We start from the raw sequence: 26,949 nt of genomic DNA, 5'->3' as shown, positions 1-26,949 counted from the left end.
ATATAAACATTCTAATTCATGTTGAATTCAGTAAATTAAAGTAATATGCAATATACCTAATTTCTCCTCCTCCCATATGGTAAATCAAATGATACAAATGAAATGTGAATTGAGTGAAATTAGACTCTGGCTGGAGCCTCAAGTATTTTGAAAGTGGCTCAAAATAACTTTTTGTTTTTGTTAGCCACATTTTGTTGAAGCCACATCTTTGTTAACCTGGTCCCAGATCTGCAGGTATGTGGTTTAGCAAAATTATCTGACTATTGTTGTCATGCCAAACGGATATCATCCATTTGTTGTTGTTTATAGTTTATGACCACTGCTGAGAATGTAGCAAGGCCAAATTGAATTGCATGACAACAATAGTTAGAGGTCTTCTCGGCTCCGTGGTTACTTGGTATCAGTCCTCAAGTCTCTACAGTATATGGTCTTCACCATACCTTTCCTGAATTGTCCATTGCTCTCTCCATCTATCTATAGTGGTCTATGATTGATAATCCCAGCACTGCTACTCTTCTCTTACCCCATAATAATGAGCTCTCCTGTGAACCTTTTTAGCTGTGACTCTTAAGGTTGCTCCAGTTCTCTTCTCAGCAGCACTGCAAAGTAACCCCTTGACCTTCGTAGATCTCAAACCAGGGGAAACGCTCTCAATCAAACTGTCATCCTGTTGTTTGTTTTCCTGATCCACTGCTTATGTCCTCTCGGCAGCTCAAGGAGGGGTTTTCAGACTAGTGATCATGTGACAGCGATAGTAATGTTATTTTCACAACAAAGAGGGATTTTAATGTGGATATGTTTCTTGCCCTGAAAAACAAAGGGTAACAGTGCATCCATAATATATTCAGACCCATTCCATTTTTTAGGTTACAGCCTTATTCCAAAATGGATCAAATAAAATGTTTTCCTCATCAATCTACACACAATACCCCACAATGACGAATCGAAAACAGTTTTTTTGAAAATGTTCATATGTATTAAAAATATAACGAATACCTTATTTACATAAGTATTCAGACCCTTTGCTATGAAACTCGAAATTGAGCTCAGGTCCATTGATCATCCTTGAGATGTTTCTACAACTTGGAGTCCACCTGTGGTAAATTCAATTGATTGGACAGGATTTGGAAAGGCACATACCAGTCTCTTTAAGGTCCTACAGTTGACAGTGCATGTCAGAGCAAAAGGTCGAAGGAATTGTCTGTAAACAGGAGACAGGATTGTGTCGGGGCAAAGATCTGGGGAAGGGTACCAAAAATGTTCTGCAGCGTTAAATGTCCCCAAGAACAGAGGCCTCCATCATTCTTAAATGGAAGAAGTTTTTAACCACCAAGACTCTCCCGGCCAAACTGGGCAATCGGGGGAGAAGGACCTTGGTCAGAGAGGTGGCCAAGAACCTGATGGTCACTCTGACAGAGCTCCAGAGTTCCTCAGTGGATATGGGAGAACCTTTCAGAAGGACAACCATCTCTGCAGGACTCCACCAATCAGGCCTTTATGGTAAAAGGCACCTAAAGGCCTCTCAGACCATGAAAAACCAGATGCGCTCATCTGATAAAACCAAGATTGAACATACCCCAAGCGTGAACATACCCCAAGCGTCATGTCTGGAGGAAACCTGGCACCATCCCTACGGTGAAGCCTAGGGTTTCTGGAGTAATTGTGTTCTTAGTGTTCTTGGGCATAGGCACTATGGTGGTCTGCTTAAAATATGTTGGTATTACAGACTCGGACAGGGACAGTGAAGACACTTGCTAGTTGGTCAGCGCGTGCTCACAATACACGTCCTGTTAATCCGTCTGGCCCTGCGGCCTTGAGTGTGATCACACAGTCTTCTGGAACAGCTGGTGCTCTCATGCATGTTTCAGTGTTATTTGCCTTGAAGAGAGTATAGAAGTAATTTAGCTCGTCTGGTAGGCCCGTGCCACTGGGCAGCTCTCGGCTGAGCTTGCCTTTGTAATGGTTTGCAAGCCCTGACACATCCGACAAGCGTCAGAGCCGGTGTAGTACGATTCGATCTTAGTTCTGTGTTGGCACTTCTTCTGTTAGTTCGTCGCAGGGCATGGCGGAATTTCTTATAAGCTTCCGGGTTACAGTCCCGCTCCTTGAAAGAGGCAGCTCTAGCCTTTAGCTCAGTGCGGATGTTGCCTGTAATCCATGGCTTCTGGTGGGTTATGTACGTACGGTCACTGTGTGGGGACGACGTCATCGATGCACTTATTGATGAAGCCAGTGACTGATGTGGTGTACTTCTCAATGCCATTGGAGGAATCCCGGAACAAATTCCAGTATGTGCTAGCAAAGCAGTCATGTAGCTTAGCATCTGCTTCATCTGACCACTTTTTTATGGACTGAGTCACTGGTGCTTCCTGCTTTAATTTTTGCTTTTAAGCAGGAATCAGGAGGATAGAATCATGGTCAAATTTGCCAAATGGAGGTCGAGGGAGAGCTTTGTATACGTCTCTGTATGTGGAGTAAAGGTGGTCCAGAGTTTTGTTTGTTTTGTTTCTCCCCTTCTGGTTGCACTTTTAACATGCTGATAGAAATTTGATAAAACGTATTTAAAATTCCCTGCATTAAAGTCCTACGGCTACTCGGATCGCCACCTCTGGCTGAGCATTTTATTGTTTGCTTTTGGTGGAATACAGCTCATTCAATGCTGTCTTAGTGCCAGCCTCCGTATGTGGTGGTATGTAAAACACCTACGAAAAATAGAAATTAAAACTCTAGTTAGAGTGGTTCCAGCTTATCATTAAATACAATAGCTCGAGACTTCCTTAGATATCGTACACCAGCTGTTACTTACAAAATTACATATACAAAATACACAATGCAAATAAACAAACAATAAAACACAATCAGTTGGGGACACATAAAACGCCAGCCTTCTTCTCCGGCGCCATTGTTAATAGTCAGAGCATGTAACGTGTAACCAGTTTACTTAACTTGTTTATAGTATATGGACATGTTGGTTGCTGTTATGGAGTAAAATACTTCAAAATTATCAGGTGTCAGTTGTCAGGCTATACATACAGTCGATACAGGCAGTATATAAGGCTATACCGGCAGTATATATGTTTACTAAAGAAAATAATATTTGCTAGAAAATAATATTGTCAAATTGTAGATAGTATTTTTTCAGCCAAAGGAGAAATAGCAGAACTTAAACAACGTCTATCCTTTGAAACTGAGGGTTAAACAACGGTCCCCAAAAATTGTCCGGCTTAATATCTGATCTTAAAGCTGAAATCCTTAATGGTGAAACAGCCACCTCAGGCCATGTCTAGACTTGACAGTTCATACAGCTTTAGTATTCTGATCGTGTGTCCAGATTCCATTTTCCCGCGCTATATTGAAATTCCAGTATGCATTCTACAAATGGTGGAATAGGCTAAATATTATAATAACACAACAACAACCGTTTGCCAGCAAACTAGTTTTCCAGCAAACTAGCAATCAATTCTAAAGGGATTGTAAACGGGTTAGCATAACTTTAGCCAAACAAAACATTATTTTTCAAGATATTAGCTAGCTGGTTAACCAGCAAACATGTTTCTCACATGGTAGGAACGTATTTTATAATGAAAAGGTGCTTCTTGCTCCCAAAACACAAGTTTTCTGGAGACTGTTGGGAGGAATGCTGATGATGTCGGCCACTGTATGTGCTTTCAGTAGCCTGATTGCGTCCAGACTAAGGAGAAATCCGCACACAATGCATCCCTGACCACCTCCTGAAGTGGAGCCGGATTTGTTTGTACTTTTGTGTGTCTAGACCGGTCTTTTCTATACGATCTTCATATTCTGATAGCAGAATTTGCAAGTGTCAAATTTACACACAACCTCAATTTGCAATATTACAACATCAAAAGAGTTTCCGCAATCAACAACACATTTTTTTCCCATTTGACATCATTGCAAGCGTGATATAAGAGGATGTTATGTACTGCAGTTATTTTGACCATGCTGCGCGACGTCTCCCAGCTGTGGGGCGGAAGTGGCGCAGTTTCCGCCCACTGCAGATTCCATATTTAACTACTTGTCTTGCATGAATGTACTCAAGGATCTGAAGTAGTTTCACACATGAGAACAGCATTGGCTTATAATGGAACAACGGTATGAAATGTGACCCGTTTCAAGAAACGTATCTCGCATGTCACTACTTCATAGGAGAGGCATTAGAATGATTTATTTTTATCAAAATATTTTTAATTGGCAGGAACATTTCATGTGTCTTAATACAAACTTGTATGCCATCTGTAAATACGAATAACATTAAATGACGAGCCTAGTTGGTTTAGCCACGGAAAAAGTCAGGAACCTTCCCGCTAGCCATGATTGGCTGAGATAATGGATGGGCTGGACATGCCGAGAGAGGAGTTCAGATTGGTCTGCCATGTAGCAGGCTTCTGTCTATAACATGAGCTGCTCAGTATGTGTAGATAATCCTTGCTACAACTGCTTTTTTGAAATAACATTGGCCATGGAGAACTGCTCTCAACAACATTGCTGCTCTGAAATTAGCAGGCACAATCGACAAAGATCAGTGGGAAAAAGTTGTGATGGACTGCTTTCTGCACACGGTCAGTGTGAACTGGAGTGATTTGACACAACGGGCAAAACAAGCTGTAGCTAGCTACAAACAAAACGGAAAAGACATGCTGCCATGAAGCTTTCATCCAGGTATACGGGTAACAGTCAGCTAAATTTTCAGATCTTATACATTTACATTTTTTTCAGATTTTTTTTTTCATTGCAAGTTAATAAAGCATACTTTTAGCTAGCTAGTGAACGTTAGCTTGCTGGCTTGTTAGCTAACATTATGTGTATGATATGCATAGAAATATTACTAGTATCTCAGAAATCCATTTGCATTGCTAGTTATAGACTAATGTTAGCTAGCTAGAGTGGTGCAGCGGTCTAAGGCACTGCATCTCAGTGCTAGAGGCATCACTACAGACCCTGGTTCGATTCCAGGCTGTATCACAACCGGCCGTGGTTGTGAGTCCCATAGGGCAGCGCACAATTGGCCCAGTGTCGTCATGATTAGGGTTTGGCCTGGGTTAGGAGGTCATTGTAAATAATAATTTGTTCTTAACTACTGACTTGCCTAGTTAAATAAATAAATAAAATAAATAAACATTGAACCTAGTTGGTTAGCTTTACCTACCTGCACTTTCATACTACAGAATTTCATGCATGGTGGCTAGCTATGACAATCCGTTTGTACTGTAGCTATGGGTTGCGATTATGGCTCATTGTTTAGTTGGCTAGCTAGCTACGTGTCTAATAAAAAGACCCTACTTCGCCAGATGATTACATGACCCATCAAGTTAGCATGCCATGTTGTTGTATTTATTTCACATGACCCATCAATTTAGACAAGTGTGTCTGGGTAAGAATCTAATCTATATATGGACACTTTCTATTTTTGATATTGCTACTATGCAAATATGCAAGTAACAATTCCACGGTTTACACCTTTAGCCTGTGCGTGACAAATAAGCATTGATTTTATTTGATATATTGTGTATTTACCAGCGACAGTAATGTGAAGAACAACTTGACCTGCACCAAATTCAGATTAGGATATAAGCCAAGGAATAGATCAAGTGTATATTTCTTTCTTTGCCTCACATGTGAATCCTTAAAGAGATGGGTGGGGCTTAAGAGGGTGTGAACGATGCTGAATAGGGGGAGACAAAGAAGAGCTCTACAGTGGGTGTACCAAAATATTCAAATCCCATTTTGCCAAAAGTGGGGTTACAAGTTTATAAACTTTCAAAACAGAATTACTTTCCCAATGTTCCTCAACCCCTCAAAATTGATATACAATTTTGTAGCTCTGAGTTTTACTTTTATCCAATGTAAAAACTACCATCTCAAATGTTGCTCCATAAGACCAAATCGAGGCAGTTGGTCAGAAATGTACTCTATTATTAGTCTCATAAGTGGTATTAGTTATGTTCTTTGTGGTATGCTGAAGTAGGATCTATGTTCTTTTGTCAATGAAGCTTGTGTCTGAGACATTATCTCTTCTTTGTTAAGATCCCATTAAAATAGAGAAACCAGACCATTTAAATTCTGAGGAGCACTGCGGCAGCAGAATAGGTTGCAGCCATTTTAAATGTTGTCTTATCTCTCTTAAATCACTCGCTCTATTTGAAATGGTACACTATCCCTTAGCTTTTCAGGCTGCGCTGCCATCTTATCCCAGAAGCCTAGGAGGACTCCCAGAGGTCTTCAGGCATCTGTGTACTCTAAACTTTAGCCCTGTTTACTCTGCACAATAATTATTCTAGGAACTACCTTTGAATAATTGTATTGGTTTGTGGTGGTAGATGTGAAAGACTCAGGTTTAGCTCTGACAACATGGGGCTTGCCTCTTTTGATCCTGTGAGTTCGCTAGCGGCCCACTGATCTGCTGATGAGAGTGAAGGAGACGGAGACAAGATGTGACTGCTCTGGAGGAAGTGTGAGGGCATACGTGATAATTGCATTGACAGAATCAAAGCACATGATTTGCACTCAATATATGTTAAAATGAACAGTTGCAAGGCCTGAAATATAAGAGCGTTTGGGGTTATACACACAAAAAACATTCAGATTACAATGTGTTATGGATTGTTCAAATCCAGATGAATCTGTGTTTTACCGTTAGAATTTCTGCTGCTGCACCAGGGGGAAGTGTATTTACATATGACCACGAAAGGTTCAATCTTGGTTCCATTTACCTTTTAGTTTTAAGAATGAGTCTATTTTTGTTGTCAAAGGAGCTTATGGTTAGAATTGCATTTCATTGTTCTCCATCTCTTCTGTCAGATAGGTCACTGTCATTCTTCAGCTCTGAGAGCCTATGTGCACTCACGTGGGTGAAATGCGCTGTGTTGCACTCTAATATATTAAACTTTATTTGGACACTCGGAGTCAACACACAAACACACACACACACACAAAACTAGATGAATAAGTAATTAGACTTTGGTTGCTCTATGTATTGTTAGAGTAAGTCAAATTCTCTGGGAGGCTCTAGAGAGACACATAGCGCATTGGAAAGGCTGCTGCTACTAAGACTGGGCCTCCTAAACAAGTTTCTCCTGATTTCACTCAGATCCAAGCTTGTGGTGGCTCACCCCCATTTGTGTGCCTCAATGAAGAAGGCAACCATCCTTAATTGTCAGGAAGTCCATTTGTAGAAAGGATTCACTCCACAAGTGGAATAGTATTTCCCTGTTTCATGTGTAGCCTAAGAGAGCCATGCTGCCTTATTCAAAACCACCCTCATGAATAATTATATCAATGCATGAGGGATAAAGAGGCCAAGCTGATCTAAAGTAGACTGATTCTTCCACAAAAAAGCTTTTTCATTCCATTGATCAATTATTTTCACCACCTTTTTCCCCCATTGGCATTGGTACGGTTGGACTTGGAGATCTGGGGACCCGGTTCTCTTTGTGTAAGCAGTAGATTCATTAGTATGCCACAAAGGCCTGGTGCTGCAGGTGTTCTTAATGTGTACCGCTTATTAGATGCACTTACAGGCCATTCCATCAGTAGTGTGCATCCAGGAGTTGTGTACCAATTTGGAGCCCATTTGCCGCCATGCTTTTCCCAACATTAGGAATAATTGATGCTCTGTTAAGGCTTTGTGTATGGGGAAATTGGATGAGGTCGGCCCTTGTTAAAATCCCTGTCTTGGTAATTGTCGGAAGGGCGCGGCAAAGGACTGCCGTTTTATTGAAACAATATTAAACTACTAGGTCTCGTTCAAATGCAGCATTTGAAATGTACAATGCATCTGAGGTTACTACACAGAGATGGTTGCACTAGGCTTTTACACCTAATAAGTAACATAATGATCTAAACATTTCATTGAAATGGGACTCCTCCCTACTAAGCCTCCCATGAATGTGAAATAAGAGTCTAAGAAGTGAGAGAAACGATGGTGGAGCAGAGTGTGGATTCACTATGGATACTTACCATGGAATGAGAAAGGTGCTGAAATAGATCCAATGGTCAATGTTTGAATGCCTATTCATAACAAATGTAAAGATATGTAAAATACTAATATATTGTATGTAGCAATTCTTTATCCAGTGAAGGAGAGTTACTCGGCTGGACACTTGTACTGAAGCAACCTACGGTGAACAAAATAGAAACTGGCTAACCATATATCACACACTTCACACAGACCTGCATGTCCACACATGCACACAGAAATCTGAATTGAATTAATAATCTATCATGCGTTTTGTGTCAGAATACTCAAATGTACCCTATTTGCTTATCCACAAGTATGACCTTCTCTTTACTGAAAGGGTGACAACATTTAAGTACAACAGATGGGATTCTCAGTGGGAACATCCTCTTCAATCCATAACATGTGCCTCTCACTTATTGCCTAAATGTGAGGATATGGAGCTGTCAAAGTATTACATGAGAGTAGGGGGTTCAATGCAAGTACCAGTTGGATTTATTAAGTATGTCATTGCATTTTCCCATTTTCCTTGAAAAACTCAGAACACATGTCACATTAATACAGCCATGAGCAGTATGACACAAAAGGGTAGTGATCAACACTGGTAAAGGCCTAAACACAGATTATAATGCCTATTGTTAATGTTGCAATGCTAAAGTAAATGCAGGGCAGGTTTTTCAATGATTTGATCACTGTTTCCTGATGAATAACCTCAGTCATTCTTGCACAATGTTATTTTCAGAAATATATCATCTGGGCTAAGTCAGTCAAAACAGGAAATATTGAAGCATCACCATTGTCTGTCATCCTTGTTGACATCAGGGGCATCCAACATTAGCAATAAACAGATTTTCTATCAATAATTATTTTTTAATTACAAGAATAACAATGGCTACTGTAGTAGTTAGCACATCAGTTTTTCCAGATTTTGTCTTTATAAGACATTCTTTGTCCTGGAAAATTGCAAATCAGTTGAATGTCCAGAGTGAGAGGAAAAAAAATAAAGTATCTGGCACCAAATACTGGCACAAGGCTGTAACTTAAAGCCTATTGGAATCTATAGGTAATGGAAGTTACATAACTACTGGTAAAACAGTATAGTGCATAGGGATATTCTTGTCACAAATACTATCCAAAGTGGAACATAATGAAAACTTTGCCAAAGTTGGATGTTTTCAAGTGGCTTTAATGTAGTACTGCTATACATACAGTACTTTGCTCTTGCTGTCCTTAAAGAACCAGTACAGTTAGTGCTCTTTGTTCACAGTTGAATTGGAGACATGGATCCCTACAGTATCCAGTGTTCTGTAGAAGACAGTGGGAGGTTGTGAATGAAATTCAAAGCCCAGCATCCCATGAAGCGTCCTGGTGCTTATCACTCCATGTGGGATATGACATTTATCCATGATTGATTTCTTGGGCATACACTTAACGATGCTGCATTCGGAGAGAGAATGGCTGAACAGTTATGCATTTCCAGGTTTGTAAAAATGCATAAAATGGTTGGACGACGCAGTCTTTTGGGATATAGGGATGGTCTGCTATCAAAAATGAATCTCAGCATAATGGCTTGGATAAATGAGTGTTTTTCTTTCCAGACTCTTGATGCAAGAGGTTAGTCTGCTTCTCTTAGTAGTTGCAAGCAGTGATGCTTCTATGAAGAATAAACAAGAATTTGCTAAAGCAAGGCCAGCAATGCTGGGTAGGAATTGCTGTGGCTTTCATTCAATAATACACTGTATACAATCAGTATTTTTGCATCAGTCTTGTTGGCAATCCACAACACAGAACATAGAACACAGACAGATGGTGTGGTATTCAGCTGTAATGACATTCATCTGTTGAATGAAGAGAGGCAGACCGAAATGCAGCGTGTAGGTTACTCATGACTTTAATGAAATATATCGCGGTACATGAAATAACTGAATATAAGAAAACAACAAACGAAACGTGAAACTAATTACAGCCTATCTGGTGACTACAACACAGAGACCGGAACAAACACCCACAAAATACAACGCGGACTCAGGCTACGTAAATACGGTTCCCAATCCGAGACAACGAGAATCACCTGATTGAGAATCGCTTCAGGCAGCCAAGCCTAACTAGACACACCCCTAATCATACACAATCCCAATTAATACAAACCCCAATACGAAACACAACATATAAACCCATGTCACACCCTGGCCTACCCAAACATATACCAAAAACACAAAATACAATGACCAAGGCGTGACATCAGCCCAGATAACTTCCCCCTCAACATGTATTAATGTCAGCCAATCACGTACAAAGCTTAGATTCATTGTTTGATTGTTTGCCAATAAACAAGATATTTTTCTACAGGTTATGTCTTGGTTGGCTTGAGTTCCCGATATACCACACTCACACAGACAATATGCTGTGTAATGTAGTCTTTTCGATGCTGCTCCGTAACATCATGTTGCCCATAAAGACCTCTGACTGCTTCAATTGGCCATAACTGATTCCAATATGAATACAGTCTTGGAAATAAAGCTGAAGTGCAGCCCTACCTTTCCATTATAATTCAATGTTGGTAACTCTGGCTGGGAGAAACAGAGCTGACAGTTGCTCCCAGTGACTTAACATCTTTATCAAGATTTATATAAATAAATGTGAGGGCAGACTTGCTTCTTGGAATCAAAATGACTGGCCTCTAGACTCAATTGGAGGAAGCAGGCAAATAGCTTTTCAAAGACTCTGGGCACAGGACGGATGATGCACTTTCAAAAAAACTGGTGAATTCACGCCAGTATTTTATTTATTTATTGTTATCATATCATTTTTTAAATGCAGTTTGGCAATGACATTTCAGATATTTTTTTTGTAGCCAAGTTACCAAGGTGGGTAGCTGAGCACTCCCTTGTAAGTAAGGAAAATTGGGCTTTTGATGGATTTTAGATCCAGCACTTTGAACCTCAAACAACAACACTTTCTTCCACCTAGAGGTCACATAGTATGTGGAGCCTATATACTCCTCAAATAATTGTTGAAGAAGTCTATATTTCTGTGGTAATTATGGGAAGGAAAATTACTGACATTGCTGCTTTCACTTTGAGAAATGATTTATTATCAACATAAGGCAGGATTCATCGTTGTCACCTTAACTCATATTAGGTGGATTTTCTTTTCCGTATTTAGTCATACCTTTCAAAGGATTATTGCTCAGCCTGCTATTTGCGGTACTGTTGGTTGGCAACATGGCAGTAGCACAATGCAAGGGAACATAGCTGTTAAATATTCCTGCATAATTGGTCAAATGTTTTATCTCTGAGACTTACAGATATCTCCTACACCTGATTGGGTTAAATTAATGTCTAAACTGCCTATTATGACTGTCAGTAGAATAACTTAAACTAACAACCAGCATGGTCAATAACTGTGTTGACTCCAGATGAGCTTGTTGGATAAAATAGTACCACAAAAGCACTGCATTGTACTCAACTGTGGAGCCATTGATGAGCCCATGTCCCCAGGGGATCAGTCTGTCACAGAGTGTTACAAAATGGCTAGGCAGGGGACAGAAACAACATTTTTCAGACTGCTAAACAGCAACAGCCAGACATCCAGTCCGTCAATATGATCAATACTCCTTATTTACTAGCCCCACTTTGGCACCATTCTACAATAAATGCATGTTTTATTCTGGCATGTAGAATGCGACCAGCCCAAGGAGATTTCAGTATTATGTCCAAGGTGGGGTTGGTAATGAATAGTTAATGGGGATGACTCACTGTTTCAAACCAACTTCACACCTTTGGAGCTTTCTGTGTACACAAATTATAAATTCATATTTTCTTTAGAAAAGTGTACATTACATATTACAAGGTTTTCTGGGTTTTGTTTCATATGTGAGCCTTGTTTTGGTCAAATTAAATTAATTGAAGGAAGCAATCATTCAAACAGAAGTTAGTATGGCTCTTTGAAAACGGTAAGGACAATAGCAAAACAGAAATATTGGAAAACTTTGAAAGGACAGAAATGCCCTTAAGGTGATGTTCTATAACTTAGTAAATACAATGGAATCTCCTATAGTGAGACCAGTGCCAGGTAATACTATTTTATGTGTAGATGAAACCATTTCATGAAGACAACATCTTGTTAGTGTTGATGTTTTCATGGGGTGCTGTTCAGTCACAACAAACAGAATATTATTCATCAGCACAAATAACCCTGGGAATGTGTGCAGGGACAAACAATTGAAATGGTGGAAACAGCTGTTTTGTGCAGGTCAGCCAACTGAACATAGGTGATCATTCAGTCACTGCTTTTGCTGCAAAATAGAACAACCCTAAATGATGGTTGGCTGCAATCAGAGGTAGGACCGACCGTGCTGCATCTGTTGATTAGTCATCATCTGAGGTCTGCCAGGGCTGAGAGGCCATGGGGCATTATTTATATAATCTTCCATTAAATCAGAAAAGGTGCGAGAGGACACCCTTGTCAAACACCACACCGTCCTCACGGATGAGAGAGAACGCCTGCAGATTTGAGATGTGATTTCCAACATGATTTGATGAAGAGGATGGTCATCATGATCAGCATTCAGGACGAGGGCTTCTTTCCCTCTTTTTCTGGATGACTTCTATTGAGGTGCAGAAAGTATCAAGGTTATTGAGTCTGTACACATCTAGAAAATGGTTAACCGGCGACATTCTCGAAATTGTTTCGTGGTTTGATCGACATTGGGACTGTGGTGTGATCAGTGTGATTGAGAAAGACTTCCAGTGCAGGCTTTAAAATGATTATGATTCAAATTTTGGAGTGCATAATAACATATTAGCACCGTTCAGTGTTTTCAGGACAGATAAGCAAATAATTCACTCTCCCAAGGTTATGATGCCATTACAATGTCTCTATATTATTCAGATAGACCTGCTTTTCTTATTCAAATGAGTAATCGTGAACTGTAGGTGTGTCTTTATAACGGGAACCACCAGCATTCAAATTACCAACGTTCTTGACAAAAAAAGAACTGCCTTAGTTATTTGAGGTATAACAGCGACATAACTCATATAACCTCGTGAAAGGTTGCCCTAATAGCATACAAAGTAACTCTTTCATGATACAAATAAACCAGTAGGATCTGTAAATGCAGTGTAATGTGCTTAATTAGTGGACTCCCGAGTGTCCTTAGACCTCTGCGCCACTCGGGAGCCCTCAAGTGCCACACGGTCTAAGGCACGGCATCTCAGTGCTAGAGGCGTCACTACAGACACCCTGGTCCGAATCCAGGCTCTATCACAACCGGCCTTAATCGGGAGTCCGATAGGGCGGCACAAAATTGGCCGAGCGTCATCCGGGTTTGGCCGTTGTAGGCCATCATTGTAAATAAGAATTGGTTCTTAACTTACTTGCCTATTTAAATAAAGGTTAAATAAAATAATAATAATTAAAAGTAGGCTAATTGTGCTCCTTGTGAAAGCATAGGAAAGAGGAGAGCCAGAGGTAACTTTGGATGGGATGAACTGCTGCCTGAATAAGTCATTATATCCATCTACATGAGCCCCTTCATCAGTTAGTCTATGAGGAAACCATTGTGAAGCCTTTGATCTTACTTTCTCATTTCTCTATGCTTGGCTGTTGTATGCATATCAAAGCCTTGGCAAGCCCTGCGAGTTTCACTGAAGACTTCAATAAGTCCATGGAAACATTCATTCACTGCGATGCTGTTTATACACTTGACTATTGGTTGGATGGGGGCTTTAATGCTGGGAGCAGCAAAACATGTCCACCACTGGCTTGTTGTCCCACATAATCTACAAGCAAGGTTAATTTATTCAGCCTCTCTGTTTTGGAAGCGTCAACATTGTGCCAGGGTACTTTTGTGGGGGTGGACTTTGGGAACGGGAGAAATGGGATTTGAAAGATCCAGTGGTTTACACTCTGCCTCTCCCCTTACCTTTGTAGAGCTCTGTTAATCTAGTTTTATTTAGGAGGATACCTTTATCACATGATCAGGCCGCCCAGTTCAATAGTTACAGATTCCAGCTCTCCAGAGATGTTTGATCAGGTTCAAGTCCGGGCTCTGGCTGGGACACTCAAGGACATTCAGAGACTTGTCCCGAAGCCACTCCTGCGTTGTCTTGGCTATGTGCTTAGGGTCGTTGTCCTGTTGGAAGGTGAACCTTCACCCCAGTCTGAGGTCCTGAGCACTCTGGAGCAGGTTTTCATCAACGATCTCTATTTTCCTCTATTAATCTTTCCCACAAGCCTGACTAGTCTCTCAGTCCCTGCCGCTGAAAAACATCCCCACAGCATGAGGCTGCCACCACCATGCTTCACCGTAGGGATGGTGCCAGGTTTCCTCCAGACATGACGCTTGGCATTCAGGCCAAATAGTTCAATCTTGGTTTCACCACACCAGAGAATCTGGTTTGGCTTCCGTCTAGCCTCTCTACCATAAAGGCCTGATTGATGGAGTGCTGTAGAGATGGTTGTTCTTCTGGAAGGTTCTCCCATCTCCACAGAGGAACTCTAGACCTCTGTCAGAGTGAACATCGGGTTCTTGGTCACCTCCCCTATTAAGGCCCTTCTCCCCCGAATGCTCAGTTTGGCCGAGCGGCCAGCTCTAGGAAGAGTCTTGGTGGTTCTAAACCTATTCCATTTAATGATGGAGGGCGATGTGTTCTTGGGGACCTTCAAAGCTGCAGATATTTTTTGGTACCCTTCCCCAGATCTGTACCTAAACACAATCCTGTCTCGGAGCTCTACAGACAATTCCTTCGACCTCATGGCTTGGTTTTTGCTCTGACATGCACTGTCAACTGTGGGACCTTCTATAGACTGCCTTTCCAAATCATGTCCAATCATTTAAATTTCCACAGGTGGACTGCAATCAAGTTGTAGAAACATCTCAAGGATGATCAATGGAGACAAGATGCACTTGAGGTCAATTTCGTGTCTCATAGCAAAGGGTCTGAATACTAATGTAAATAAGGTATCTGTTTTTCTTGTTTTTAATACATTTGCCAATATTTCCATTATGGGCCAGCATTCCGGAATCGCCTCTTCACTGTTGATGTTGAGACTAGTGTTTTGTGGGTACTATTGAATGCAGCTGCCAGTTGAGGACTTGTGAGGTGTCTATTTTTCAAACTAGACATACTAGTGTACTTGTCCTCTTCCTCAGTTGGGAGCAAGAGGATATGTGTGTGTGTGTGTGATGGTATGTATAGACATGGACAGCATGTGGATAGAATGTGTCTCACCACCTGGATTCGGTCTTTTGTAGCAACATTTTAATTTTTTTTTTTTTACATAGGATTAAAGTAGAGACTCAGAGCTACAAAATGCCCTTCTTTATCGACACCCATTCAGCATTTTTGACACCAACTTAAGTCTTAGCCCCACCCATCTCTAAGGGTTGATCCATGCGTTCTGTACTAACTTGCCAGCTATTTCCAGACATCTAGAAGAGAAAACAACTCACTGAACATTACTCGCCCTATCGCTCAATCTGTGGTTTCGCGTTCAGACCGCACACTGGATGCTCTGGCCAATAAGTAGGGTTGTTCCGAAAGCTCTGACCTCAACTACAGTCAATCACCTAAGCCAACTGGTTAACATTGGCTAGCTACTTCCAGACACATAATGAGAGAACCCCCCCACTGAACATTTTACTCGCCCTAGCAGAGCTGGTTTGGCTTTTTTCATGTTATCCAGAGCGTTGGTGACTAACTGTGCTGACATTTACTGACACTGGACATATTCAACAGGTGTTGAGCGTTCAAAATGCATCAGTTATTCTGCGCTCTGGCACACTGAGACTTGAGTCATTTTTGTTAAGAAATGTAGCTAGCTAGCTAGGTAAACAATGAATCACAATGCATGATGTAATGTTAGTTAGCGAGCCAGCCAGCTAACGTTACCTAGCTAGCTAACAGTGCACTTTAACTTTAATCGTGGTTGAATGGTGTTCTCGGGTTGATGAGAGGTGTTGGGGTTGCATCAGACATAGGGTTTTACTTGATGGCCAAAAAGCAACATTTTAGTCTCCTCTGACCAGAGTACCTTCTTCCATATGTTTGGGGAGTCTCCAACATGCCTTTTGGCTAACACCAAACGTGTTTGCTTATTCCTTTATTTAAGCAATGGCTTTTTTCTGGCCACTCTTCTGTAAAGCCCAGCTCTCTGGAGTGTATGGCTTAAAGTGGTCCTATGGACAGATACTCCAATCTCCCCTGTGGAGCTTTGCAGCTCCTTCAGGGTTATCGTTGATTTCTTTGTTGCTTCTCTGATTAATGCCCTCCTTGCCTGGTCTGTGAGTTTTGGTGGGCGGCCCTCTCTTGGCAGTTTTGTTGTAGTGCCATATTCTTTTAATTTTTTAATAATGAATTTAATGGTGCTCCGTGGTATTTTGCAAAGTTTTGGATATTCTTTATAACCCAACCCTGATCTGTACTTCTCCACAACATTGTCCCTGACCTGTTTGGAGAGCTCATTGGTCTTCATGGTGCCACTTGCTTAGTGATGTTGCAGACTCTGGGGCCTTTCAGAACAGGTGTGTATATATACTGAGATCATGTGACAGATCATGTGACACAGATTGCACACAGGTGGACTTTATTGAACTAATTATGTGACTTCTGAAGGTAATTGGTTGCACCAGATCTTATTTAGGGGCTTCATAGCAAAGGGGGTGAATACATGTGCACGCACAACTTTTCTGTTTTTTATTTTGTAGAATTTTTTAAACAAGTTATATTTTTCTTTTCAAATCACCAATTTGGACTATTTTGGGTATGTCCATTACTTGAAATCCAAATAAATATCCATTTAAATGACAGGTTGTAATGCAACAAAATAGGAGAAACTTCAAGGGGGATGAATACTTTTCCACGACACTGTATTTAGTATATCTGAAGAATACATAGGATAGAATAGTAATAATTGAATTTCAGTTTATGCATGTCAAGTATAAATGTGAAGTCGCCCCCCCTATTAAGACAGTGACTACCACACTGTTGGGAGCCTGTAGACTTACTTTGCTCTTGAACAAGGGACATTCAGCATCTCTCTCTCGTTCTTTGGCAGAAGAACGTGAAGAAACGTGCCCGAAGTGTCTAACGGAACTAGAGTCAGCTTTCCCCCTTCTCCTTAGAGACATTCTCCCTCTCCCTGTCTCTGTCTGAGGAGGAAGAAGTGTTCCCTAGTTGCATTCCTCTATGCTTGTACAAAGATAGACACTCTGCTTCGATGGTGACAGCAAACATCAGAGCGGGAGAACGCCTACTCCCTAATGAGACCCAGTGTGAGATGGGGGCCCTATAATCTTCTGGTGCTTGGGCTGCTGTCAGTACAGACAGCGGGACTGTAGCGTTGCCAAGTCCTTAGAGGAAGCTTAAATACAATCAAAGGTACATCAACAGTTGGCACATCAGACACACCCTAAATCTAATCCCCAAACCCACACGCTACTTCCTCCTAAAGAGGAACAACAGGAACTCAACCTCTCGGTGCACCACCATGGATATGTGCATTGTGTAGGCTATTCATTAGAGGGAACATCTCCCAAACAAAGATGTGCAATCGCTTTCAAAAAGAGTGTACTGTTTGATAGCTTAATGGAGTTGTTATTCATTTGATGGCTTGATGATACGTAGTGTTATCCATTGTCATTGGAAGTCCAGTACAACAAAGGACAAAAGAGAAGATAATTTAAACAGTTGGGGACAGTGGCACAGACCCAGATTTTGCACCTATATCCCTGGACTTAGAAAGAGATGTTCTGACCTTTACAAGGCCTAACAATGTACAGGAAGGTTCTTACTCTTTCTCTGCGTGATACTCTACTGCAATTCATAATGGCCTGTAGGCAACATGAATGCACAGAGCATATAAATTACCGCACATCATAGGTTTTTCAGTTATCTAATTAGTGTATGAACTGTGAAGAGACCGCCTCTTCTGTGGGGGAAGGTGTATTGTTCAGTAAAGGAATATGTCTGGCAATGTCTGTAGATACATTATCTTCGATCTTATTGAGGATTGACCCTGTAGAATTACAGAATTACCAGTATTATGTTTGCAGGGAAAGGTAAATTAATTATCCAAGCTAATTCCACTAGCATTTATCTACTTAGGGGTGTAAACGTTGATAGATCTCCCCATTAGTCTGCAAATGTAATTGCATAGTGCGGTTTAGTAACCTATTTTAGAGACATCCCTTAGATTAGCCTGGATACAAGGTGCTGGAGAAACATGCCATTGTGAACTTAACAGGCTATGTTCAACTACTGTGCAGTTGTGCTCTTTTCTTTCTGTATCCTCCTCCACACCCACAACAAAAGCCTATCCCACATATAAATACATTTAGCATTAAACCACAAAGAAAACCCCTTTTAGTATCTTTTAAGAAAAATCCGACGAAAAACGAGTTGCATTTCTGCACAACAATTTAAACCTATTTAAATCATCATTACTGGTTCACTGGTGTACTGTATGTGTGGGCTGGAGAGAAAAAACATCAGTCCCCTTTTCAGAACAGCGGATAAAACAATGAAATATCCTAACGGGAGTGCCAAGCTCTGTGCACAGTACATCCCTTAGATAAACAACAACATGTGATACTCCCCCTCAAAGAGCGACCAGTAAAATAACCAGCAGTGGTTGGTCAAACAATGATTGATGGCTAGTCACTTTAAAATCCCTGAAACTGCTGTTACCAAAAAAAGACAGAGGAAGCAGTCTACTGTGAGAGAGGCGTCTAAGTGACTGTCGTTGACTGGCTAACTGAATACAGATCTCAAACAGAGTTGTGTGTCACCTGGAAAAGGATGGTGTAGTTAGTTACCATAGGTCATGCATTAGTAATAGCTCATCACACACGGATAATGTAATTGTGTACATAGTAGATCTCATCAAAGGCAGTAAGCCACTATACAGTAGGTTGGTGCTGTAATACCATGTTTAATTCTTAAAGATCTATGAACTATGCATGAGGTACATCGTCTATGTTTTATCTCTAGACTTCACCTGTCAATGCTATGGAGAACAAGCTACAGGAAGTACAGTTTTCCTGTTTTAATGACCTCCAAAGCACATTAACAGCCGATTTTATGAATAGTAAGAAGGGATATCCTTTGCCCCTCTGAAAGTTCTGTCTTTTATAAATGAAAATACAACATGATTCTTGGCCATATGACTAAAGCTAGTGGACGATGCCCTGTCCAATGTTTTTCCATTATCGAAGTCTGGGTCTCTGTGAAATCATTAGTCCTGAACTCCAGAACATCTCCAGATCAATGCAACTGATTCAGAACACTGAGCACTTTTCATCACTAAATGATGATGTAACGTCTCAGAGAGTGCCCGCATCTTAATCAGGATTAAGACTGAATGGCTCCTATTGATTCCATTATTACTCATCCAGCATTGTCTACCTTTTTAATTGTGTTACAAATAGCTTTAATTCTGCCAAGACCGGCCTGGAACCCGTCCATTAATTTAGATAATTAGCACCTTCTAGAATTTTCACAAGAATCCCAAATATATACTAAATACTATGCATCATCAGGAATGAGCTTATTTCAGTGGAAATGTCAGGAAACCACTGTACAGATAAAGGGTTTCCAGAGGTTAGATTATCAGAGGCATCAGGATAGGATCTAAAGCCAGTGCACTCTCGCCCTTACCCAAGAGTCCTACTAAACCCATTACTTTCCTGGGTTGCCATTTGATTAACTGTGGTCATTGATTCCCAAAGGAAATGAGTCAAGTAGAACATCACCTGATCAAAGCTGTCAAATCCCTAATGGGGGAGTGCTGCTGGAAATGATTGTGGGAGGGAGGCCACACCAGGGAGGTGGGAGGTGACATTTTCTTAATGTAAAACCTGAACACACATTACTGTTTGGTTCATTTATAGCTCATATTAGCCCCAGGGCTTACATGTTATGCCTAAGCAATAAAGAGAGGAATCAAGGCCTTGCAGGAATTTTAAACACGTGTTGTATTTGGAAAGAAGAAACTTCTCATATTTGATTTTGATATTCGTGTTTTGTGGACAGTAGGGGACAGCTTATACATTGCCTCTTTATAGAAATAGGCCTACATCACTCTTAGATTTAGGGATGATTATAGTGTTTTAAATGCCATATTATAATAATAATGATTTGTTAAGCATTTGTTTTGTATTTCTATGTTTTATGAGAAGGTTTTTGTGGACTTTCTCCCCAAGGTGCAGTGATACAGAGCTACATCTGACTGGGAGCAAGGCCGAAACACACCAGGAACAATGACAGTGGTAGAACTAGGACATGTTCTGTTCTAGTAATCATAAGAGTGCCAATGGCTCTGTTGTTGGGAAGGTGCCTGCCAGTCACATGTGGTTCGGGGGATGGATACGAGACTGGTGAGGAGAGTGGAGAGTTAATTGGCATATACAGTGGGGAGAACAAGTATTTGATACACTGCCAATTTTGCAGGTTTTCCTACTTACAAAGCATGTAGAGGTCTGTAATTGTTATCATAGGTAGTACATTTCAACTGTGAGAGACAGAATCTAAAACAAAAATCCAGAAAATCACATTGTATGATTTTTAAGTAATTAATTTGCATTTTATTGGATGACATAAGTATTTGATACATCAGAAAAGCAGAAATTATAAGTGTACCTATGATACAAATTACAAACCTGCAAAATCGGCAGTGTATCAAATACTTGTTCTCCCCACTGTAGCAGTCAGAGACACTGACTTCCAGCACCAGGACAGTTGACTGCTGGAGGTGAGCCATCAGCAGCACAGAACACTGCTCCCTGCCAGATGTGAAATAGCATGCTGTCAGAGGGGACGAACAACACAACTAGCATACAAGGGTAAACTGGACTGCCCAAGGAAAAAGAACCAGGCTGCCACACAGGCCCTAAAAGGGAGGCATGACACATGCAACAACAATCTGTCCCATAAGATGGATAACAGGCTGGCATAGAGAGGATGTTAGGTAGTAGAAGCCAACATGGCACCAATGACTTGACTCTGCCCCATAGGTGAATATCTTGGCAAGCACATGTTGCACTGCTCTGTGAGCTGAGACAGAGAGAGAGCTGTGAACTCCGAGGTGGAACACAGTGGTGTCGGGAATATTATGGATCTCTCCTGTTTCCTGTGTCAGTGGCTCAGGAGAAGCTTCAGGCTTCCCTGTCATTGAGTGTCACATGGGTTATAAATAATGAATAACTTGACAAGTGAACAAAATAGCAAAGTCCATTGTGATTTTGTTACATACATATTTGTGACCGACCGGCTCAATTCGGACTTATGTAGCAACATTTAAAATTGCGTTTTTTTACATTGGATAAAAGTAGAGACACAGAGCTAGAAAATGGTACATCATACATTATAGTTGAGGGAAAAGTAATTCTGCTTTGAAAGTTGATAAACATGTAACCTCACTTTTGAGAAAATGGCCCTTAAATGTTTTGGTACCCCTACTGGAGAGCACTTCTTTGTCTACAGTACAACCATTCAGCATCGTTCACACCCTCTTATGGTGTAGCCCCAACCAGCTGTTTAAGGATTCACATGTGAGGCCATGTACTAAACAACCAATGATTTCAAGACTAAAGGCTGGTTTATACTACGGGTGTGTTCATGAATTCAATCTGGAGTGCCAGAGTGTGCTCAGAGTGCACTTTGGGCATTCGTAAACTCAGAGCGTTGTCAGATTGTCGGTTCATAAATTCAGAGCATTTCGCTCTCGGAGCATTCAGAGCGCACACTGGTCGCTCTGGCAGAGGAGTAGGGTTGATCCAAGCATTCTGACCTACCAACAGCAGTCAAGCACCCAAGCTAACTGGCTAATGTTGGCTAGCATGCTAGCAACTTCCAGACACAAATGAGGGAACTGCTCACTGACCATTTTACTTGCCCTAGCAGAGCTGGTTAGGCTGTTTTATGTTATCCAGAGCTTTGGTATCCAGAGATGTTTCCAATGTTGACTGACAAAGGCCATATTCAACGGGTGTTGAGCATTTGTAAATTTGTCAGTTTGTCTGCTCTCTGGCATACTCAGACGAGTGCTCTGAAATTAGAGTAGATAGCCAGAGCGAATTGACCAGCTATGTCGATCAACAGTTGTCGCAGTGACATCATGAACATTCTATTGTAATGGTGAATCTGCAGGGAGCTAACCAACCAGGTTCAATGTTAGTTAGCTAACTAACATTAGGCTATAACTAGCCATGCAAATGGCTCTGAGATACAAATAATATTACTACACAGATCATACACGTCACGTTAGCTATCGAGACAGCCAGCTACCGCTAGCTAGATAACATTACTCTAACTCGAAATAAACGACTTTCTGACAATATTAGAAATATTTTGAAATAATATCTGAAAATGTAGCTAGCCAGACTATTTTACTCATATACATGGATGGACTCTTCTGTCTGTCACGTTTCCTTAGTTTAAAGATGTAATGTGGAGACTTCTGCCTGTTATCTTTTCTAATCAGTCTGCATATTTGCAATCAAACGCCAGAATTTTCTCCATCTCTTTCTAATTCCACCTTGCATTCCAATGATTTCAAAACTCGGTCCTCCAAAATGTGGAGAGCAACACCTTTGCAGTTCTACTATGTGATATCTTTCAAAAAGCTGCGTTAGAAAATATAACCTACACATATTGACCAGTTCATCTTATAGACGGAAGCACGCAACATGGCCTGCTATCTCAGCCAATCATGGCCAGCGGGAAGGTTCCTGTCTTTTTCTGTGGCTAAACCAGCTAGGCTCGTAATTTTAAAACATTTATTCGTATTTACAGATGGCAAACAAGTTTGTTAATAAGGCACATGAAAGTTCACATGTTCCAGAAGGCATTTCTGCCAAAAAATGCATTTTGATTTAAAAAAAAAAGTTTACGTTCAAATGGCTCTCCTGTGATGTAGTGACAAGCGACATACACCTAGTTAACTGAAATTAGTCCCATTTAAGCTACTTCGCCCGGCTGCCCATTTTGTGAGACAGAACACGTATGGTACATGCAACAATAAATATCACACTTTTTTTTTATGTTAAACGTGTCAAACTCATAGGCAGAGGGAGAAAATGGATTGGCAATGAGTCTTAAGGACACCAATCCATTTTATATTTTAAATCAATACTGTTTCTCAGAGTGCACACAAATGGCATTTCATTTTAAAACGGGTCTGTGTCGGAACAGCAAATCCAACGGCACTTTTTGTATGTGAACATTAATGGTTAAATAATTACATTTTTTACATTTACATTTAAGTCATTTAGCAGACGCTCTTATCCAGAGCGACTTACAAATTGGTGCATTCACCTTATGACATCCAGTGGAACAGCCACTTTACAATAGTGCATCTAAATCTTTTAAGGGGGGTGAGAAGGATTACTTTATCCTATCCTAGGTATTCCTTAAAGAGGTGGGGTTTCAGGTGTCTCCGGAAGGTGGTGATTGACTCCGCTGTCCTGGCATCGTGAGGGAGTTTGTTCCACCATTGGGGAGCCAGAGCAGCGAACAGTTTTGACTGGGCTGAGCGGGAACTGTACTTCCTCAGTGGTAGGGAGGCGAGCAGGCCAGAGGTGGATGAACGCAGTGCCCTTGTTTGGGTGTAGGGCCTGATCAGAGCCTGGAGGTACTGAGGTGCCGTTCCCCTCACAGCTCTGTAGGCAAGCACCATGGTCTTGTAGCGGATGCGAATAATCACAGCACTTGTTAAAGGGCTGTTGGTGGACTGAAATGGGAGCCCAAACAGTACGCCGCTTCCGTACCCAAACACCCACAGTATGTTCCTCACATTCACATACTGACAGCTTTGCTTGAAATCACTGTGGCAAGACTAATAAGGATTTGATGAAATAGAACCATTTTCTCTGAAGAGATTATTATCATTATGCAATTTGCCAAATTCTAGTTAAGAAATAATGAAAGAACAATTAATCAGAGACTTTGATTCTGATGCAGTTTTTTGCAGTCACCAAATGTGCTTTATGCTCTAAAAACCTATCATGTGACAAATACTTCCAATCAGACACGGCTTTAAGTGTATAGGATGAAAATGCATAATGTTATATAATATAAACTGTCACTTAGTGTTCAGGACAGTAGAAACGAAACACTGTTTATATCCACTGGAGGTAGTGGTAATTCAACCTCTTACAGGGAATATGTTACAGCCTTCACATCTGTCAAGTACAAAAAGACAATGTGGTGAATCTGCCCTGTGACTTCACTTATCTGACTGGGCACTGCTAGCCTGGCACAGAGACTGGCAGATGTGCTGGACCTGACAATGGCCAAACGAGAAGAATCAAAGAGAGAGAGGGCCTGGACTCCAACTCAGGACCCAGGCAGTCATGACTGGAGCAGGCTAGTATGAACCAGACCAAATGTGACCTAGGGCAGCAGTGCTTCAAGCACGACCAAATCCTGGCCTCTGGCCCTCCATTTCTTACCTGTTTTTTCAGCTCAGCTCTCTGGCTCCCAGCAAAATAGTTGCTATTCAGATCTTGTATTGCATAATTTCCATGATCAGGGGTGAAGGAGTGAAGTACAATACTGCTCCCTCACACGCATCTCACAATAAATATTTATGAACACATTTGAATAATGTGCTTTTGCAATTACAAAATGTCATTTGGATCTGTGCAAAAAAAAGCCGCCAAGGAGGAGAATGGCATTCTGCTCAGGAAAGGGAAATGTTCAGACGTGAGTTGATTCATTCTGGGTCGTGTATGGTTAAGTGCCCGAAAACTAGGAGGATGCCAGTGAGCAAAGCCCAGCACATCTGGGTAACTATTTGTGAAAATAAAATATACCCAGCCTATCAATGATTCACCAGCCTCACTAAATAATAATGCCTGCGTGGCAACAGCCAAGGCTACCATAACTCCTGCTCAGTATGCAAGGCTTGGGTTTATGCTTCAGTGACCTAATACGAGTTCTCCACCAGATATCACCTTTGTTTTCCCTTTAAGGGACAATGTGTTTTTTGAGACAACCTGACATCACGCTGGGACATATGGTAGATATTGGAGTTGCGCATGCTGCATCTCCCAGGGTGTAACACATTGCATTGTGTGAATAGTAGCACATTGTAATGTGCAACACATGGTCCACTCTAGAGAGACACAGTGGGACAGGGATGACTGGACTGGAGGAGAGGGAGAAGAACAAATCAGTACATGTTTGAGTGGATACTTACATTTACATTACATTTAAGTCATTTAGCAGACGCTCTTATCCAGAGCGACTTACAAATTGGTGCATTCACCTTATGACATCCAGTGGAACAGCCACTTTACAATAGTGCATCTAAATCTTTTAAGGGGGGGGGGGTGAGAAGGATTACTTTATCCTATCCTAGGTATTCCTTAAAGAGGTGGGGTTTCAGGTGTCTCCGGAAGGTGGTGATTGACTCCGCTGTCCTGGCGTCGTGAGGGAGTTTGTTCCACCATTGGGGGGCCAGAGCAGCGAACAGTTTTGACTGGGCTGAGCGGGAACTGTACTTCCTCAGTGGTAGGGAGGCGAGCAGGCCAGAGGTGGATGAACGCAGTGCCCTTGTTTGGGTGTAGGGCCTGATCAGAGCCTGGAGGTACTGAGGTGCCGTTCCCCTCACAGCTCCGTAGGTAAGCACCATGGTCTTGTAGCGGATGCGAGCTTCAACTGGAAGCCAGTGGAGAGAGCGGAGGAGCGGGGTGACGTGAGAGAACTTGGGAAGGTTGAACACCAGACGGGCTGCGGCGTTCTGGATGAGTTGTAGGGGTTTAATGGCACAGGCAGGGAGCCCAGCCAACAGCGAGTTGCAGTAATCCAGACGGGAGATGACAAGTGCCTGGATTAGGACCTGCGCCGCTTCCTGTGTGAGGCAGGGTCGTACTCTGCGGATGTTGTAGAGCATGAACCTACAGGAACGGGCCACCGCCTTGATGTTAGTTGAGAACGACAGGGTGTTGTCCAGGATCACGCCAAGGTTCTTAGCGCTCTGGGAGGAGGACACAATGGAGTTGTCAACCGTGATGGCGAGATCATGGAACGGGCAGTCCTTCCCCGGGAGGAAGAGCAGCTCCGTCTTGCCGAGGTTCAGCTTACTTGATAAAGATGTAAAAATGTGAAGAGGTACTCCAGCCTATACCAGTATCTCAGTCTACAGAGCTCTATTTACTAGGTCTTGGCTCACCCTCCTATATAAAGGGAACCCAATCTGTTTCACCTCAGGCTGAAAACAATAATTTAAAAAATAACCGAGGGAAAAAGTTGGAATGGACTTTGAACAGGACAAGCCTTTCGTCTCTAGTGAAAATTGTGTTAATTAATACATGCTAATGCATGACCTGTAAATGTGTTTTTGTTATGTTATTGTTTTATATATATATATATATATATATATACAGTATATTATTCCCTTTTCGTCCTATCCAATTGGTAGTTACAATCTTGTCCCATCACTGCAACTGCCTCGAGAGAGGCAAAGGTCGAGAGCTGTGTGTCCTCCGAAACACAACCTTGCCAAGACACAATGCTTCTTGACACAATGCACGCTTAACCCAGAAACCAGCCGCACCAATGTGTCAGAGGAAACAGTGTACACCTGGCGACCATGTCAGCGTGCATGAGCCCGGCCCACCACAAGAGTTGCAACAGCGCGATGGAACAAGAACATCTTGGCTGGCCAAACCCTCTCCTAACCGGGACGATGCTGGACCAATTGTGCGTCACCTCATGAGTCTCCTAGTCACAGCCAGCTATGACACAGACGGGTATCGAACCAGCACTGCGATGCAGTGTCTTAAAACGCTGCGCCACTTGGGAAGACCCTTTGTTTGTTTTTTTAAATGGGGCAGAGGAGCTGGTTGAGTTCATGCGAGTGACGAGTTGATTGCACAAAGGAGTAAACCACACTATCACTCATAAGCAATTTGGCAGTATGCCCAGAATATTGCTCTGGGAATTAGGAGTGATACAATATCTCAGTTT

The 26,949-nt window shown here is 41.6% G+C and overlaps 1 protein-coding gene across 1 annotated transcript in view; it reads left to right on the top strand.

The window, feature by feature from the left end:
- LOC118384704 (limbic system-associated membrane protein-like) overlaps positions 1-26,949 on the top strand; it is a 1,031,328-nt gene that overhangs the window by 127,762 nt on the left and 876,617 nt on the right. The window lies entirely within an intron of this gene.

This window comes from Oncorhynchus keta, chromosome 1 (assembly GCF_023373465.1).
Source record: "Oncorhynchus keta strain PuntledgeMale-10-30-2019 chromosome 1, Oket_V2, whole genome shotgun sequence".
In the NCBI taxonomy this organism is placed as follows: Eukaryota; Metazoa; Chordata; class Actinopteri; order Salmoniformes; family Salmonidae; genus Oncorhynchus; species Oncorhynchus keta.
This window is presented reverse-complemented; position numbering and strand designations above follow the sequence as displayed.